The sequence below is a fragment of the Melanotaenia boesemani genome, chromosome 10, assembly GCF_017639745.1.
Source record: "Melanotaenia boesemani isolate fMelBoe1 chromosome 10, fMelBoe1.pri, whole genome shotgun sequence".
In the NCBI taxonomy this organism is placed as follows: Eukaryota; Metazoa; Chordata; class Actinopteri; order Atheriniformes; family Melanotaeniidae; genus Melanotaenia; species Melanotaenia boesemani.
In genome coordinates, this window is record NC_055691.1 from 19,178,567 (window position 1) to 19,194,306 (window position 15,740).

The 15,740-nt window shown below is 38.8% G+C and overlaps 1 protein-coding gene across 2 annotated transcripts in view; it reads left to right on the forward strand.

Annotated features, from left to right (window-relative positions):
- Positions 1-4,162: 4,162 nt before the first annotated feature.
- Positions 4,163-15,740, forward strand: part of peak1 (pseudopodium-enriched atypical kinase 1) — a 107,078-nt gene continuing 95,500 nt past the window's right edge. For both annotated transcript variants that reach the window (XM_041996963.1, XM_041996965.1), the window contains exon 1: positions 4,163-4,472. The gene's annotated coding sequence lies outside the window, so the exon portion shown is untranslated. The remainder of the gene's footprint in view (positions 4,473-15,740) is intronic.

Below are 15,740 nucleotides of genomic sequence, written 5' to 3' on the forward strand. Positions count from 1 at the left end.
CCTCCACTTCCTCAGCCATGAGGAGCCATGTCTGCATTGTTGGCTTGGCTCTTGCCTGGGGAGTGGAGGGTTGACATAAGGACAGAGGAGCCAGATCCAGCAGAGAGCCACAGATCCTGGACCAGAGGAGGGAGGGAGTGACTCAGAGCAGAGAGGATGAATCAGGCACCATGTGCTGAACCGGCATTCAATGGTGTCAGTGTCTTGAATGGTTTCTGTAGCCACAATAGCAAGCACTGCTATGCTCAAATGGAGTTACCTTTTTTCAGCCCGTAAGGCTTAATCTAGAAGGCTTCGGCTGATACTAATGGTCTGGACTCATCAAATACACATGCTTTCAATTTAAAAGTTTTACATATCAGGACATAATGAAAAACCATCTGGTTCTTCCTATGTCGTTTCTATATGATGTTATCAGTCTTTTACATTCAGAAGGAATTTTGTTCCACTCTTTTCTTAAACATTGTTTACTTCAGATAGACAGCTCTCTTAAGGTCCTGCAAAGGAAAGCAATTTGTGTTGAGGTCTGGACACCTTGAAACACCTTGGTTCTTTTCTTTTCTGGCCACTCTGTTGTAGATTGGCTGGTGTGTATGGGATATCCTTTTTCCCGAATTTAGGCCAAGGCTCATCTTTTTTGACAGATGACTTGACAGTTAACTCTGGAAAACTTTGGTATAGAAAATAGTTCATAGTCACATTTTTGACTACGAGGTGCCCTCATATTGTAGCTGCAAAGCAAGTGCCAATCATTATACTTCCACTACCGTGCTTGACAGTTGCTATGAGTTTTGTGCTGATTTTTTTTTTTTAACTAAATCTCCGCTTTGGTCTTGTCTCTCCTGTGGACAGTGTTCCAGAGGTTTTGTGGGTTTTTTGGATGCAATTTTGCAAACCTAAGCCTCTTTCTGTAACCCTTCTAAACATTCTTTTCATTTAGTTTTTTTTCCCAGTTGTACTGTCAGGAATTTTTTAGAGGTGCTCATATTTATTTCCTCTGGAAGCAGTGAGGGTGGATTTGTTTTTCACACACCATGTGTGCAAAGCTATTTGCACATTTACTTTTTGTGTTTGTTTTATGAAAGACTTGTTCCCCATCACACTTTCCCCTAATATGGAAGTAAGAGAAGCAAAGAAAGTGACATGCCAGTTCTCTTTTTTTTTTCCATTGTCAGAGACAGTGTCATTCTTTTTAAGTCTACTGGGGTGAGTCAGTTCAGTCTTCACTGATTCTGTTCCAGCCATCCCCGACTCACAACTCCCTGTCTCGGCCTTAGTTCCAGCCATCTTTCGGATGAGCTCCAACCATGATGCATATCACTGTTTTATTATGACACGTGTTCCTTTCATTAAATCACTAAAAGCAAGAAAATTTTTGTGTGCTGTGTTTGCAAGCTGTATGTGCCTTTCTTGCACTTAATACTCATTTTATACATTAGTGTCTTTCAGGTCAAACCTTTGCTGCAACAAAATTCCCAAACAAATCTTCAGGCAACCACAGCAACAAACTATGCAAACCCAAAAGTGACAACGTACAGCACCCATCCTTTTAATATTGATTCAGCTGTAGAGGGACAGATTTACTGTGTGCATGGCAAAAGAGGAAAATGGGAGTCATCTTTTCTCTTCCTTGGTCTGTTCATGCCTTCTGCCCCCACCCGGAAAAAAATCCTTGGCCTCAGTGACTGAGATCTGGGCAGCGAGGAAGGGGAAACAATGCCTGGAATGTGCAAAAAAACCTGAGTCATTCCCACATGTCAACCTCTGGCTCAGCTCTTTTCTTTTGAGTGTGATGCCTTCAGGCTCTCCTCATAAAATCCAATCCAAATGCTCAGGTTGAAAATGTCACTTGTCCAAACAAACCACCTAAAACAAAGACTCACTGTTTGGCTCCACAAAAACATTTTTTTTCTCCTCTTAAAAAGCAGACACACAAATGTTAGAGCTTTAACGAGCTGGTCTTACTTTTCTGTGAATACTCTTTAAGTCAAAGGATGATAAACTACTCATATATGGACCATAAGTTGGATTCTAAGTGGTCAAATTGAATAGAAAAATGGATTTTCACAGTTTCCTGTGTTTGATTTGATTTTAATTCAGATCATGTAATTTCCAGCAGGATCTAAAGGCAGCAGGAGGAGGGGATTTAATTTTTACCGTAGTCATTACGCCTCACTAGAAGCATTATGTCAGTAAAGAACTCAATAAATGCACTCAACGCTTTTCAATAACCATTAGAGGCACACACTCGCTGTGTCTTTGTGCATATGTTTACTCCCCACGGCCCTGATGTGTCTTCTCCAAACAGAGAGGGAATCAAATAAATTAGAACTGCATGAAATACATTTGTGCTTTGAAATGTGGCCCCATAACTTCTCATGAGTAAAAGTGACTCCACTGACGTTAAAATAATGATGATTGTTATGTATAAATGTCACAACAGAATTACAGAGTAAATCATACTTAACAACAGAGACATAATTGCCTTATTAAAGTGTTTCATCGTGTCCCCAGGGGGGAAATCCTGTGCAGCCAGCAATTTATGCTCACAATTACATTCACTCAATAAAAGAACAAGATACAAATGGAGCACAAACATAAAAACAATTAGAGAAATTGGAATATGTATTTAAAATATATATTAAAAATGATTAAAAGATGCATTACAGTTGAGATAAAACTTTTTAAATCTGTTTTGTTTACATTTTGGAATTTACTTTTTCTTCTGCTTCTGATTCTTGAAGGAGGCGTGGTTGCAATTGCACAATTTCACTTCATGAAACACAACTCATTCCTCACATTTTGCACTAACACACTCACTTTCACTAACACACATGCTTATACAGTCACTGTTATGTCCTGCATGTTTAATCATCAATAGCTACAGTTGTTGATGTTTTTTTGTCTTTTTATCTTCTTTCTTTTCTTCACTTTCTACACCCCACCCTCCAAGAAAAGAAGAAAAGAATACTCAAGTGTCAAGGGAAACCTTATACCCACAAAACTATTCCCTTTATATTCGCTAAGCTCCCCCCTTGGTAAAGCAAATTTGTTTGGCAAACCAAGCCAGCCAGATCATCATTCTGCTTTTTGGTGATGCCAGGCAGGACAAAATAAAAATAAATAAATAAACTATAGTTATTCAAGCTTGTTTACAAAATACTGTACATTACAGCTAAGATTAAAGTTTTTTTTTTATCTGTTTACTTCACATTTTGGTACATTGTGTCCTCTGTTCATATGGAAGAACCTGAAACTGTCTGAACAGGTGGTGATTATCTGAGACCTGACATTACATAAACTCATCAGGTCATTTCAGAGTATGCCCACAATTTTGCTGCATACTTTAATGAAGCCCTGCAGCTTTGTTTCTGCTCTTTAGAGAAAGTAACCTCAGACTGCACATGAAGGAGATGGTCAGGTGACAGAATAGCTTCATAAAACATTATCAGTGTTATGACTGCAAAGATCCACTGGTGTCTTAACAAAAACATCCATATTGAATTTAAAGGTGAACTTGTACATAAAAGCAAAGCAGACTCTTTAGTTATGCACACATTATAATTTCTTTAAGTTTATATGCATTTTAAATAGATTGACATGGATGGATTATTAAAACAGGCCTGCTGGTCAGAGGGCCCCCACCCTCAATCTCAACCCCTTGGGCCCCTGAACCTGCGTCTAAAGTTTTTATATAGGAACATTCCTAGATTAAAAGTCAATAACACAACAAGAAAGAGCTATCACAAACATAAATACACATGAGCAAAATTAACGTGGACAAATTACTACTATGAAGGGACTGCACAGAGACCACTGGAATAGAGGTGAACTCTACTAATTCTAGCTGCAAAATGAGCAGAAATAGCCACAAAACAACTACAAGGACACATAAAACTTAAGTCGAGCGACTATAAAACACATCTAATTTGTTGTAAGTTGTTTAGAAAGGGGGCCTGTTCTGTTGTTTTACAGTTAGCCTGTGGATGGGCAGTGTATTCTCTGAAGTTTCAACATCTCTATCTGCTGTAAAATAAACGTGGTTAGGTTTTAAAAGTAAATATTGACCCATATCTGTTATACTTCTTTTATTTCACCTTGCTATGTATTGCAATTTCTTATCACAAGATGTAATATTTATATTTCAAACAGGAAAAGACAGCGTTTCACTGTTGCAGTCTATTTTGTGTCCCTTGTAATTCGCGCGCACCCGCGCCTCTCTGGCCAGCCCAGTATCCCCGTTGCGCTCGTTCCCGCGCCAGCTCGGTGGAAAAAAAAAAAAAACTGCAGCGGCTGTTGCTGAAGCCACGCAGAGAGGAGCCGTGTTCGAAAAATCTCTGGCTCTGCCGAGAGTTCAGCTTCACACACCTTTGGATTTGTGTTATTCCCGTCGAGGACGACATTGTCCAAACCCGGATTTATGGCTGCCAAGAAGTGTTAGAATCGACGGGAAGACATTTGGCGACCAAGAGGTATGGGGAAAAAAGTTAGCTCGGGGTTTCTTTCTGTCTTATTGAAAGTGTCTCTCGCGCAGGTCTCGTCAGTTTTCCTCGGCTGCAAAGTTGCAGTTTGTACAGGAGAATGCCGTATCTTTGCGAGGGGGGCTAGCGGCTGTGTGTTGGAGCGTTAGCGCCAAATGTCAGATATTTTGCACCCCACGTTCAGAGATGTGAGAGAAGTTCGCTAGCCGCTCGTGGGCTTCACCGAGCTGACTCATAGCGAATCTGCGTGCTGACTTCGTAACGCCGCAACATTAGCTGCAGCTGTCATAACTTCAACGAGTGACGACTAAAATATCGGGGTACAGCACAGTCAGCTACACTTAAAAATGGTTCTGCTTTTGTGCTAAGTCGAGAAGTTAGTTTAGCGCTCGGAAACGAGCCCACATCAAACCCCAACTTGGCTGTGTTTACAAAATGGGATAGGGTAACGCTTGACTTACAGTTGACTAAACAGGGGTCCTGCAGGGACCACCAGGGGTCTTTTACAGGGAGTGGTGGATAGTTTCATTTCCATGTTGTGTTACCGCCCTTAATCTGAATGTGATATAGTGATAAAGCAGGGTTATGAGGAAAGAGGATTGTTTATTACTGTGCAAATTTCACGCGAATTTCTTTTATACTGTCACCACGTGACATGTATTACACAAATAAATATATTAAATTAATTCATATTATAAGACCACATATCTTAGAGGATGAATTGTTAAAAGTGTTGCATAAATTACCCCCTACCCTATTGAACATCAAAGGGCTTAGAAATAATTTCAGAGACATAATCTAAAAGCAAGCATGAACATCAGATAATTTGCGGTTGTGAGACAGATGGAGCTGACTGCTGAAGTCACACATCATGCATATGGATCAAAGCCTGATCTCAAAGGATGGTTGTCTGCACAAATCATTAGACATAAACACCGTGTTTGAGAAACTTAAACAATGTAAAACTATTCAGAATGAAAAGAGGGGAGAAAAAAAACAAACGAAAAGCACAATATCATTTAATTTTAAGTTCTATGTTTGTATTCTTGTTTAAGCATGCATAGATAGATAGATAGATAGATAGACTGGGAAATTACAATGTAATGTAAGAAAGGAAACTGTTCTTGAATTTTAGTGTCACAAGTTCAGGTCAGTGAAAGTTGAAGCACATTACTGCTCTCAGCATTGGCCCATTCAAAAACAGACTTCTTGATAAATGGGCTCTTCTGTGTGCATTCATGTGAAGCCGTGCCTTTCACTTCTTGTTTTTAGTAATGCCTCCTGGTACATGTCCTGTGGATGCACATCCCGAGAATTGCATGGGACAAATATTTGTTGGATTATTTCCTACGCTTCTGAATTGGGAACATACCTGGCATTCTTGTGGTGAGCAACAGGAAGATGGTGTTTGTGGTTTTCTTGGTCCTTGTTTTTCACAATCCTGCAAGGACAGGAGCATCTTATGACATTTGTCAAATGATTTCTTTCATTAAATTCTTTGTTAGGCTATCCAAGTTGTTCAGTGTAGTGTTAATTTAAGAGACAGCAGCAGTGCATAGGAAGGGGTTACAACTTGGATCACCTTTTCTATTATACTGGACTCTTTTTTGTGAATGTCAGCGATGAGTCATCAGGTGAGAGACACATATTGCAATATCAGTGCAGTGCTGCTGTTGAACAAGATCAGTGACCCAGACCTTCACCTGAACTAAAGTTTGGTTTTATTTGTCTTTTAAAATCCTACTGTTAAATTTTTTAAATTGCTCTGTAGAAACATTGATGATGGGAAAACTATAGCACACTCAAGTGCCCAAGTTGTATTGATTTATTTGAAGTGATTTGTCATTCAGATGGGACAGATGCAGTGTGAATCAATATGTCTCTACAGCAGAGTGTAGAAGAGTCTTCGTCTGCCTTTCTTTGTGTTAGCTGGCTGGGGGAAAAAAAATCAAATCATAGATAACTGCTACTATGACAGTGGTTCTGATCTTTCTGTTTAACCCTGAGTTTTTCTCTTCATGCACATTTACTTAAACACGTCTTCATTAGAAGAGTCATACACTGGCCACTTTTTTAGGTACACATGTTCAGCTGTTTGTTAAATAGCTAATCAGCCAATGGCATGGCAGCATCTCAGTGTATTTAAGCATGTAGACATGGTTAGACAAAAGGGGATAAAAAGTGACTTCTAAGTGGCATGGTTGTTGGTACCATTTCAGAAACAACTGATCTACTGGGATTCTCACACACACACCCATCTCTAGGGCTTACAGTAAATGGTCTGAAATAGAGAAACTATCCAGTGAGCATCAGTTGTCTGTAGGGCTGGGCGATACGGCCTTAAACTGATATCCGATATTTTTTGGCTTTATTCCGATACAAAATATACATCCTGATGTTTTGAAATCTCCTCTAAAACACTGTATTGAATTCAACATTATCATGCATAAAAAGACACCAGTCGGATTTAAGTGAGCTCAGCTAAATTTATCTTTATTGTGATTTTTTTATTTTTCCATTTCAACAAACTTTTTTATTTTGAACCAGGAACCTGCTCTCAAACATTTAATAAAAACCAACAGAAACTCCCACCAACCCTAGAAGATAGTTTATTTTATTTTCTATAATTACTCAATATCTGATATATTTTTTACTCAATTATTTTATTTTAAAATATTATTTTATTATTTAGGTTATTTTAATTTTGCACCAGATCCCAACAGAAGTGATCTAAGATCCCCTTTCCTCTAGAACAGGTTTATATTTGGTCTTTTTTACTATCCAAACTCCTTGGGATACTTCAGGTATATCCGATATATCGTCCAGCCCTAGCTGCTACTGTGAAAATCCTTTGTTGATGTCAGAAGATAATGGGCAGACTGGTTCGAGATGATAGAGAGATGATAGATGATAGAGAAGCAACAGTAACTCAAATCTGATTCCAACCAAGATTTGCAGAATACCGTCTCTGAACACACAACATGTCCAACCTTGCAGTAGATGGGTTTCAGCAGGAGATGTCACTCCTGTTAGTTAAGAACAGAAACTGAGGCTATAATTAACACAGACTCCCCAAAATTACAACAAAAGATAGGAAAAATGTAGCCTGGTCTGCTATTTCAGCCTTTTTTTCAGCTGTTCTTTTTCTTGAATGTGACAATGAGTTCCCCGTACTGCAACGGCCTCCACAGTCACCAGATCTCAATCTGATACAGCAGCTCTGGGATGTGGTGGAACCGGAGATTCTCATCATGGATGTGCAGCCAACAAATCTGCAGCAACTGTGTTACCACAAATTTTATTTTGTAAGCACAAGTGCAGCTCAACAGGTTTCGTCATCCTGAGTTTTTAAATTTAATGTGGATTTCTTGTCTTAAAGAAGGGGGCGGGGCAGTGTCAGACATATGTGGAACAATCTGAACTGTGGACTGCTTGTGGTTATGTCGGTGCTGTGGAAAAGACTGCAGTCTAAGTGGACAAATATTGGCCTTGAGGTGGAGTGAAACCTGGCTCGGTGCAGCTGTTCTCTTTTCACCTTTGCTGTTTGTCAGTTTTGACACTTTGTCCTACTTGTTATGAAGTTGATTGTTGTCAGCTTTTACTTGCTCAAATAAACTAGTGTTAAATTAAAGTGTAGGGCCTTCTCCAAACTCTGTATGACTGTTACTAAGTTAAATGCATTTATGTATAAACAGATCCTAAGTCACCATGAGGATTTAGAGAGGGCCATCTTGTCTATCTTACTAAGTCATTTGTTGTTCTCCGGTGTTGGTTGTGTTTAATTATTGTCTATTTTACAGATGCAGACAGGATTTAAAAATGCATGAGTAAAATCTGTTTGATTTTTTTGTGTTACTAAAATATCCAGAACGCTGTGTTCCAGTGTGCTTATTACTGTGGTTTGAGCTAATGAGGTACTTCTACTTGTTTAAACAGCATTTTCTATCAGCACCATGACAGCATTGACACATTTATAATTATTGTTGCTGCACTAGATATTTTGGGATGTTTCAATGACACTTTTTTTCTGTCTGATACAGTTTCCATTACCTGGAGTTTGGGTATCTGCCAATACTGAGTACTGATCCGATACCTGTTATTTTATTAAGAGGTCTATTTTATCAATTTATTTTCATCAGTTTAAATAAATTATATTCATTATAGACTTTAATGTATTATATTGTTATTACTATCATTCATTGGCCTAGCATAGTTTAAACTATAAAACATGAAAACAATGATTGACACAGAACTTTAAAATTTTTGTGTTGATAAACTAAAATCAAAAACTTTCTATTAAAAAAATTGGAATTGAACTTGCAGTGAATGTTTTCCGGGCAGACAGTGGCTGGTCATCCTTCTTCCTTCTTCCAGCTTCTAAAGCTGTGTTTGTTATTGCGGTGGCTTTCTGGCTTTCTTTTGCAAATTCCTCACGTTTTTTTTTTTTATAAACATTTGCCTGCGTTTGTTGTTGCTGCTGTTCGTTGTGCTTTTACTTGAAGCAACAAACTCCTTGCGCTTTTTAAAGTGACGGCAACCCAAATGTTTTATAAGGTTGCTGCTGTTAATTTGTCAGCATTCGTGCCAAAACTCCAGCCCTGCATATTAGAAATGTTGCTGTTTTGCATGTGGGATTTTTTAATGAGTAATAACTAGGGTGTGATGACACAAGACGATACACTTTTATTTAACAGTCACAAAACAATGCAGGTGCATTTTGAAATGTTTTGTAACTTGCATCCATACATGACCAAAGCATGCTTTTAAATGTTGAACTTCTTTTCACAAGGCAAGGCAAATTTATTTATATAGCACCTTTCATACTCTGAGGCAATTCAAAGTGCTTTACAGAACAACAACAATTTTTTTTTTTTAATTAAGCAATTTGTGCAAAACTATAACCAAAGTGCTGCTTTGTATCGTGCAAAAACAGTGCAAACAAAGACTGACTTTTTTTCAAGCATGATACAACTACAACTACACAGCCTAACCTAAGCCATGGTCATGTTCTTTTTCAAGAATGTGAGCATGTCCACATTTTCTGGCAGCAGTTGAGACTTTTGGGCACTAACTATGTCTCCTGCAGTTGAAAATACACACTCGGAACAAAGGTAGCAGGAACAGAAAGCTGTGCTTTGGCAAGGTGAGAAAGCAACAGATATTTGCGCTGTTCTAAACAATTTTTGGGTTGTCTTATCAATTTTTGCTTTTCCCACTACATCCCTCTTTATGGCAGCATCCAATACAGCTATAGGTACTAGGCTGATTATGCAAATTAGAAACTCCTAGCGATTTTTAGGACAGCAAATAGTTACTTTTCTTACTGAGGAGTTGGGAACAGCGGCTGGAGAGGAGTATCAGTCCCTGAAGGTGTTTATTGCCAGGAACTACATGGACAAGTCACACCATGCCCTATGGGGGATGATGGTGACAAAGTTGCCGTTCTACTTCGACTACAAAGTGAATATCAAATCAAATCTGATCTGATCTGATTTGTTTACTTGTTTTGTATTAGTGTGGCCAGTAAGACTGCTGCACAAAAAGAAATGTGAATTGTAAACATAGTAATTTCTGAATTTATTGTTCAAATATTTATCACTAATACAGTGAAAATGAGAGGAAATGTGAATATTTGCTATGCAAGGCGATTTCAGTGTGCGGCCCTAAATTTTCTGCTTGTGCTTCTAAAAATTGAGGTTAGGGGCCACTGTGCTCCTTGTAAAAGAAGTTAGTCTGGAGGCCTGAAATTGATACACACATACCTGATTTTGCTGCAACTGTTTCACCTTGTTCTGTACCTTCAGGAAGACGGCCTCACCCTGGTCTAGTTGAGTCCAGAACCTTGGGTCTAGTTCTGTGCACTCCAGCATCCCAGCGGTATCTGTGCAGTATTCCTGAGGACTCTCGTCTTTGTGTTGGCCATGGTGGTGGAGTTGGCATCATTTGGTGTCAAGTCTCAGTACAAAATGTTTCAGTTCCAGTCACTGTTGATTGTGTGGGCTATAATTGTGATATAGCTTTGCATACCTTTGCTTTTGATCTTCAACCAGCTGACGTTATGGCAATGCTTTCTGCATCATTGTACAAACTTGGTCCTTGACTCTTTATAGAGGTTTGGGACCACTCTGCGAGTAAAAGGCATACATGACGGGATAGGGTATGTTCATTCCAGTGTGGGGAGGAGTTGCAGAAATCCCTGGTTTTCTACCTCAGAAAATGGCCTATTAGCTGCAATGAAAATGCAGATGTCTCTAGTTATTGTCGTGGCTCTGGCGCTTGACTCTGGAAACTTAGATGCAAAGGCATCTGTCAGTGTTGTCTGGCCTTTTAACAGTTTTCATCACAGCTGCAGTGGAATTTAGTAGCGAGCTGTGGTGGTTCTGTGGGTGCCTTTGCATAGTGCTTGTGTTTGCCGCGGTATACTGTACTGTCTTCTTACACTGCTTACTTATTGTCCATGTCTTGTATGTCACTCGGTTGCCGTTTATTATTTTCCCTGGATACCCAAAGTGCTGCCACAGAAACTATTTTAAAGTGGCGGGGGCATTTTCAATGCTTACATTTTTCAATTACGATGTCATTTTGGCTGCACTTGATAAGCTGCTGCTGCTTTCCTTCTTCCTGTCAGTTTCTGGCAGACTAAAGATTGCAAAGGGCATTACTGCCCTCCCCCTTAGGTCACAAAGGCTTCTGCCCTGTACATGCGAGACAGCTTTTCACTTAAACAAGAAATATTGTCACAATTTAATCTCACAAGATCTGAGATCTCATCACACCCCTAGTAATAACGCCAAATTGCTAACATAATGCTAAATGTTAGCACAACAGTGACTCACATGTAGCTGCTTTTCTGCCTACCAGCTCAAGCCAATCGTCACGCAACATTGCGTAACTTTCTATGTGTGTTGTGGGGATGGGCAGGAAAAAGAATTATGATTTCGTTTCTGTGGTATTGGATGGTGTTTTAAACTCGCCGATCCCCTTACTTTTGGCAGAATCAACAAATATTTCTGATGCTAATAACAGTTTTGGCTCAACTCTAGTAATATGCATTGTCCTTCGATAATTAAACAAAACTTTTTGTGAATTCTAACTGGAAGTTCTCTCTTCGAGCAAGTGCACTTGCTGGAAGAGAGAACTTCCAGCTCTTATCAGCAAGTGCACTTTTCCTTTCACACAGCAAGCCTGTCATGCCAAGATTACCTACCATACCTACCATTCATTTAGTCTTACAGATTTCTTCTAAGATAAGTTACAGTCTAAGATAAAAAGTACCATATGTCTGCAAACAGTTATGATTCATAACAGATTTGCTTTAAATTCAGTGGCAATGATGAGTAATTTTTCAGCTGAATGTCATGTGTGTGAATGGGCTCTGAAACAGATCAGTGACTGAGTGTCATGTGACAGCATGGCTCTTGCTAGCCTCTCTTGGCCTGAGCAAGGTAACAGGTGTGACCTAGAGGTTAAGAGCTCTACAGACACACACACACACACACATACATGTGTGGTTTACATAGCCTGTGGGGGGCTGTTCATTGATACAATGCAATGCCTAGCCACTTACCCTAAGCTTAACCATCTAACTGAAATTTTTCTCATGGTGACAAAAGAGCTGTCTCCCACTTTCACAGGAAATTCCCATAAGCCAGCGAGTAGTCAGATTTTTGTTCTCAACATGTAAGAAAAAGCAGCTACGTACAAACACAGCAGTATCGGTGCCTGTAAAGGTGCCAGATTTAAATCTAGTTTCTCTTCAGCATACTAAAGATATCACGTCATTCTTATTTGTGTTTCTGATAATCTTTATGAGGTATCAGAGGGGTAGACCTAGTTTAAATAGAGACTTGATGACTGATACTTTCCTTGAGTACGTCATTTTCTTGCCACTCAATGATTCAGCTTTGTTGAATTTTTAATAGACTCTTGGCAACTATACAACCAGCTAATGAGCAGACTCGTCCATAGTTAAGATCATTATTAATTCCAGCTCTGCAGAAAGTAGAAAATAGCTTCACTAACTACTTTACTTTAAATATTATTGAATGGGATATGCTGCTGAAGTTGCATTTTAATGTAGCCTTTTACTTGTATGAAGTAATTTTATAGTAATTTATAAGTAATTGTAACTAAAAGGATCTGAATACTTATGTTATTTTTTACTCCTATATAACGCAAGTTTTCTTGTATAGCTGAGAAGAACCTTATTAGTACATGGTAAACTTGGCATTGACAAGTTATCTGTGTTCAGATAGCTTATCATTGTGAGAGAGTGTGCAGCTCACTGGGATTTGCTTGCAGCTCCAGCAGTTGCAAAATGAGTGTCAGAGGAGGAATGAGGAATATTCACACAACTTTACTGAAAAGCACAGATAATCTATCATCACTCTGTGTTGGGGAACAGAAACAGAAAATACCTATCTTTAAATTTTCCACCCTTTCTTTCTCCGAATTTCAATGTGCCTAATAAAAACTACATCTAGCTGCAGTTTACTTTGGCAGGGGAACAATCAAATTAAGCATACTTAACAGCATTGCTTTCTTTGACCTGGGAGCTTTAATGTTGGACAGTTGAGTCTTTATTAGTTCAACATAAGCGCAAATCACTTGTTTACATTCATGCATATGTGATCAAATGAACCTGCTCTTGTCAAATGATAATAGCTTTGTAATATGTGCTATTTTGCCTTAGGAAACATTCTAAATGTTTACATCATGACTGCATCGCTGCAGAACGTTTCATCTCCAAATTAAAGACTTCATCTCCACAATGCCACATAATTTGTTTTTTAAAATGCCACCCTCTCTGTGCTTTTTTACCCTTGTTTGCCTTTAAGCCATCAGACATTTTGTCATGTTGCTGCTCTTTAAACTAAACATTCCAAGTCTGAGAAGGTCAGCAAAGTCTTATAGAGTGCAGTTTGGGCTGAAAGCCATCTCTTAAGAAATGGTTTTCTGCCTGCAATCAAGACAGAGCCTAAGCTTATTTCTGTGTTAGAGTATTGGTCCGGATATAATACATGTTGGCAGCTCCAGGTCATGGCCTACAGCAGATACTTTGTGTGGCTATCAGGCAATAAAGTTTCACCTACCAAAAGTCACTGTAATGTCGTTTGAGACTAGGTGGGAAGGTGTCAGAACAAATGAAAGTAACCCACTGGATCACAGAGGTCACTCGCTTCACATTTTCAGTTCCACAGCCACAAATCCAGGAGATTGATTGAGAGATTGATTTCTTGAAATCAAACTCTTTTGGCCAGAAACTTATACAGTAGATACAAAGACTTTTTCAGTTCTTACTTTGATTTTACTGTACTTGCTTTTAACATGACGGTGTTAAAATGTGATCACATTTATTCAACACCAGTAAGACAGTGAAGGCTGAATGAGTTGATATTAAGTCAGAGGGAATCCAGTGTTGGCAGGAAATTCTATCATGAAGAGACCGATATGTCTCTTGTTTTTGTGTGCTCTTATGAATGTTTCAGGCTACAGCATTAATAATAGTGGCCTACATTTGTGCCTTCATTATGTCTGAAAATGACACATAAAATTTGATCTTCACTCAGTAGTTCAATGTTTTTATTCTGCAATTTTTTTTACATCTTGTCATGTCTCTAATCTATACTGCAATGCCTTTGTTTTCTGTGTTGCCATCCCATTTATTCAGTGTTTGAAATAGTTCTTGTGACCTTTTTAAAGGAATGTTGACTTTGTAAACATTTGTGATTATCTGGGAAACTCAAGGCTATGGCTTTGCTGATAAGTTGTTAGTTAGATTGTGACCTTGGAAATGGGAGTCTAATGAGCTATTAGCTGAGCTGAGTTGTTTAGCATTGGAGCATTATGCATGTGAAATGATCAATTAATCAAAAGCAAATTTTTTTAAATTAATGCTTCTTATAGTTGGTTTATTTGAATTTTTCTGTTAAATAAGTCATGGTTGATGAGGTTTAGGGAGAAACAAGTATATTGTGGTATGTGTTATCCTTGTGAACCCACAGTTTTTCTGAGCATTTACCTGAGAAGCATTTTGGATCAGAGGGGGGATGACTTCAAGAGTGAAGCTGCCTTTGTTTAGGACTTAAGCTCGGTTCATGCATATGGGTTGTGACTAACAACGTCACTCTTGTTTAAATGCTGGTTGCAACTCCTCAGTCCCTTTTAAACTTTGTCTTTTCACCCAGACTTGTGATTTAGAAGCATGGCTTCTCCTCATAGCCAGAGTTCAGCTTCTTTTCCCATGTGCCTATGCATGAAATCCGCAGTAACTTTTTAACTTATGTTGCTTTTAATAATTTTAAATAAAATTAAATGTGCTATACAAGTAAACTGCCTTGCCTTACTCCGTGTATTCCAAACTGATTTCCTGATCTAAAGCTGCTGCATTCTGTGATTTAATCGTGCCAACTTGTTTTTTGTTTTTGTGTTTTTAACGCAGTGGTTTGTGCAGGATAGACTCTTCCCATCACTATCACTGTCCTGTGGGGTCCATAAACTAAAAGGCTGAAACATGGCAATAGACATTGCTGATGTCTTCCAGACTTCTCACCTGTCTCTCAGCTTGTAAAAAGCACTAGTACCTTGTTAATGTTTATTTAATAGCTGATTGATGCGAGCAACATCAGAGAGGATGTTAGCTGTTTGTGGTGGTCAGTGGAAAGCTTCAGGAATGATAATGCAGCTGGACAGAGAATGGATGCTCCAACGGTTTTGAGGATGAATGACCTGCTAATGCTTTTCCACTTCAGTCAGCTCAAGGATTTAACAGTGGCTGGGAGACTTCATACCAGCACCACAAAGATGGCTTCAGTTATTTTATTTTTTTTTGGAGGGGGGAATTGTGGGTCTTGATTGTAGACAAAATCAACTCAGTCACTTCATTCAGGCTGTTTTATAACCACATTTAATAATAGGGCTTTGATAATTTGTGTTTTTTGTGTGTGCCCTTTCTCACACTGTACACACTCAAGTAGATTCTCCAACCCTGAAACCAGAGGCTTTATTTGAGGAGTCCCTTAAGAGTCTGCTCCAGCTACTTTGCATTCCAGGCTTGATATGTTCTGTTATTTCTCAGGCTCCCAGCAACTACCAGAGCAGTAAACTGGGAAAAGTAAGCAATGCTGTTAACAATACTTGAGAAATCCCAAAGCTCTTTGATAGAGTTGTTTGGTTTTAAAGAAGACTAGCTTTACCAGCTTTATCCAGCATATACACTGATCTCGTGTCAAAGTTGTGTTTGATGAATTTAAAAAGTTG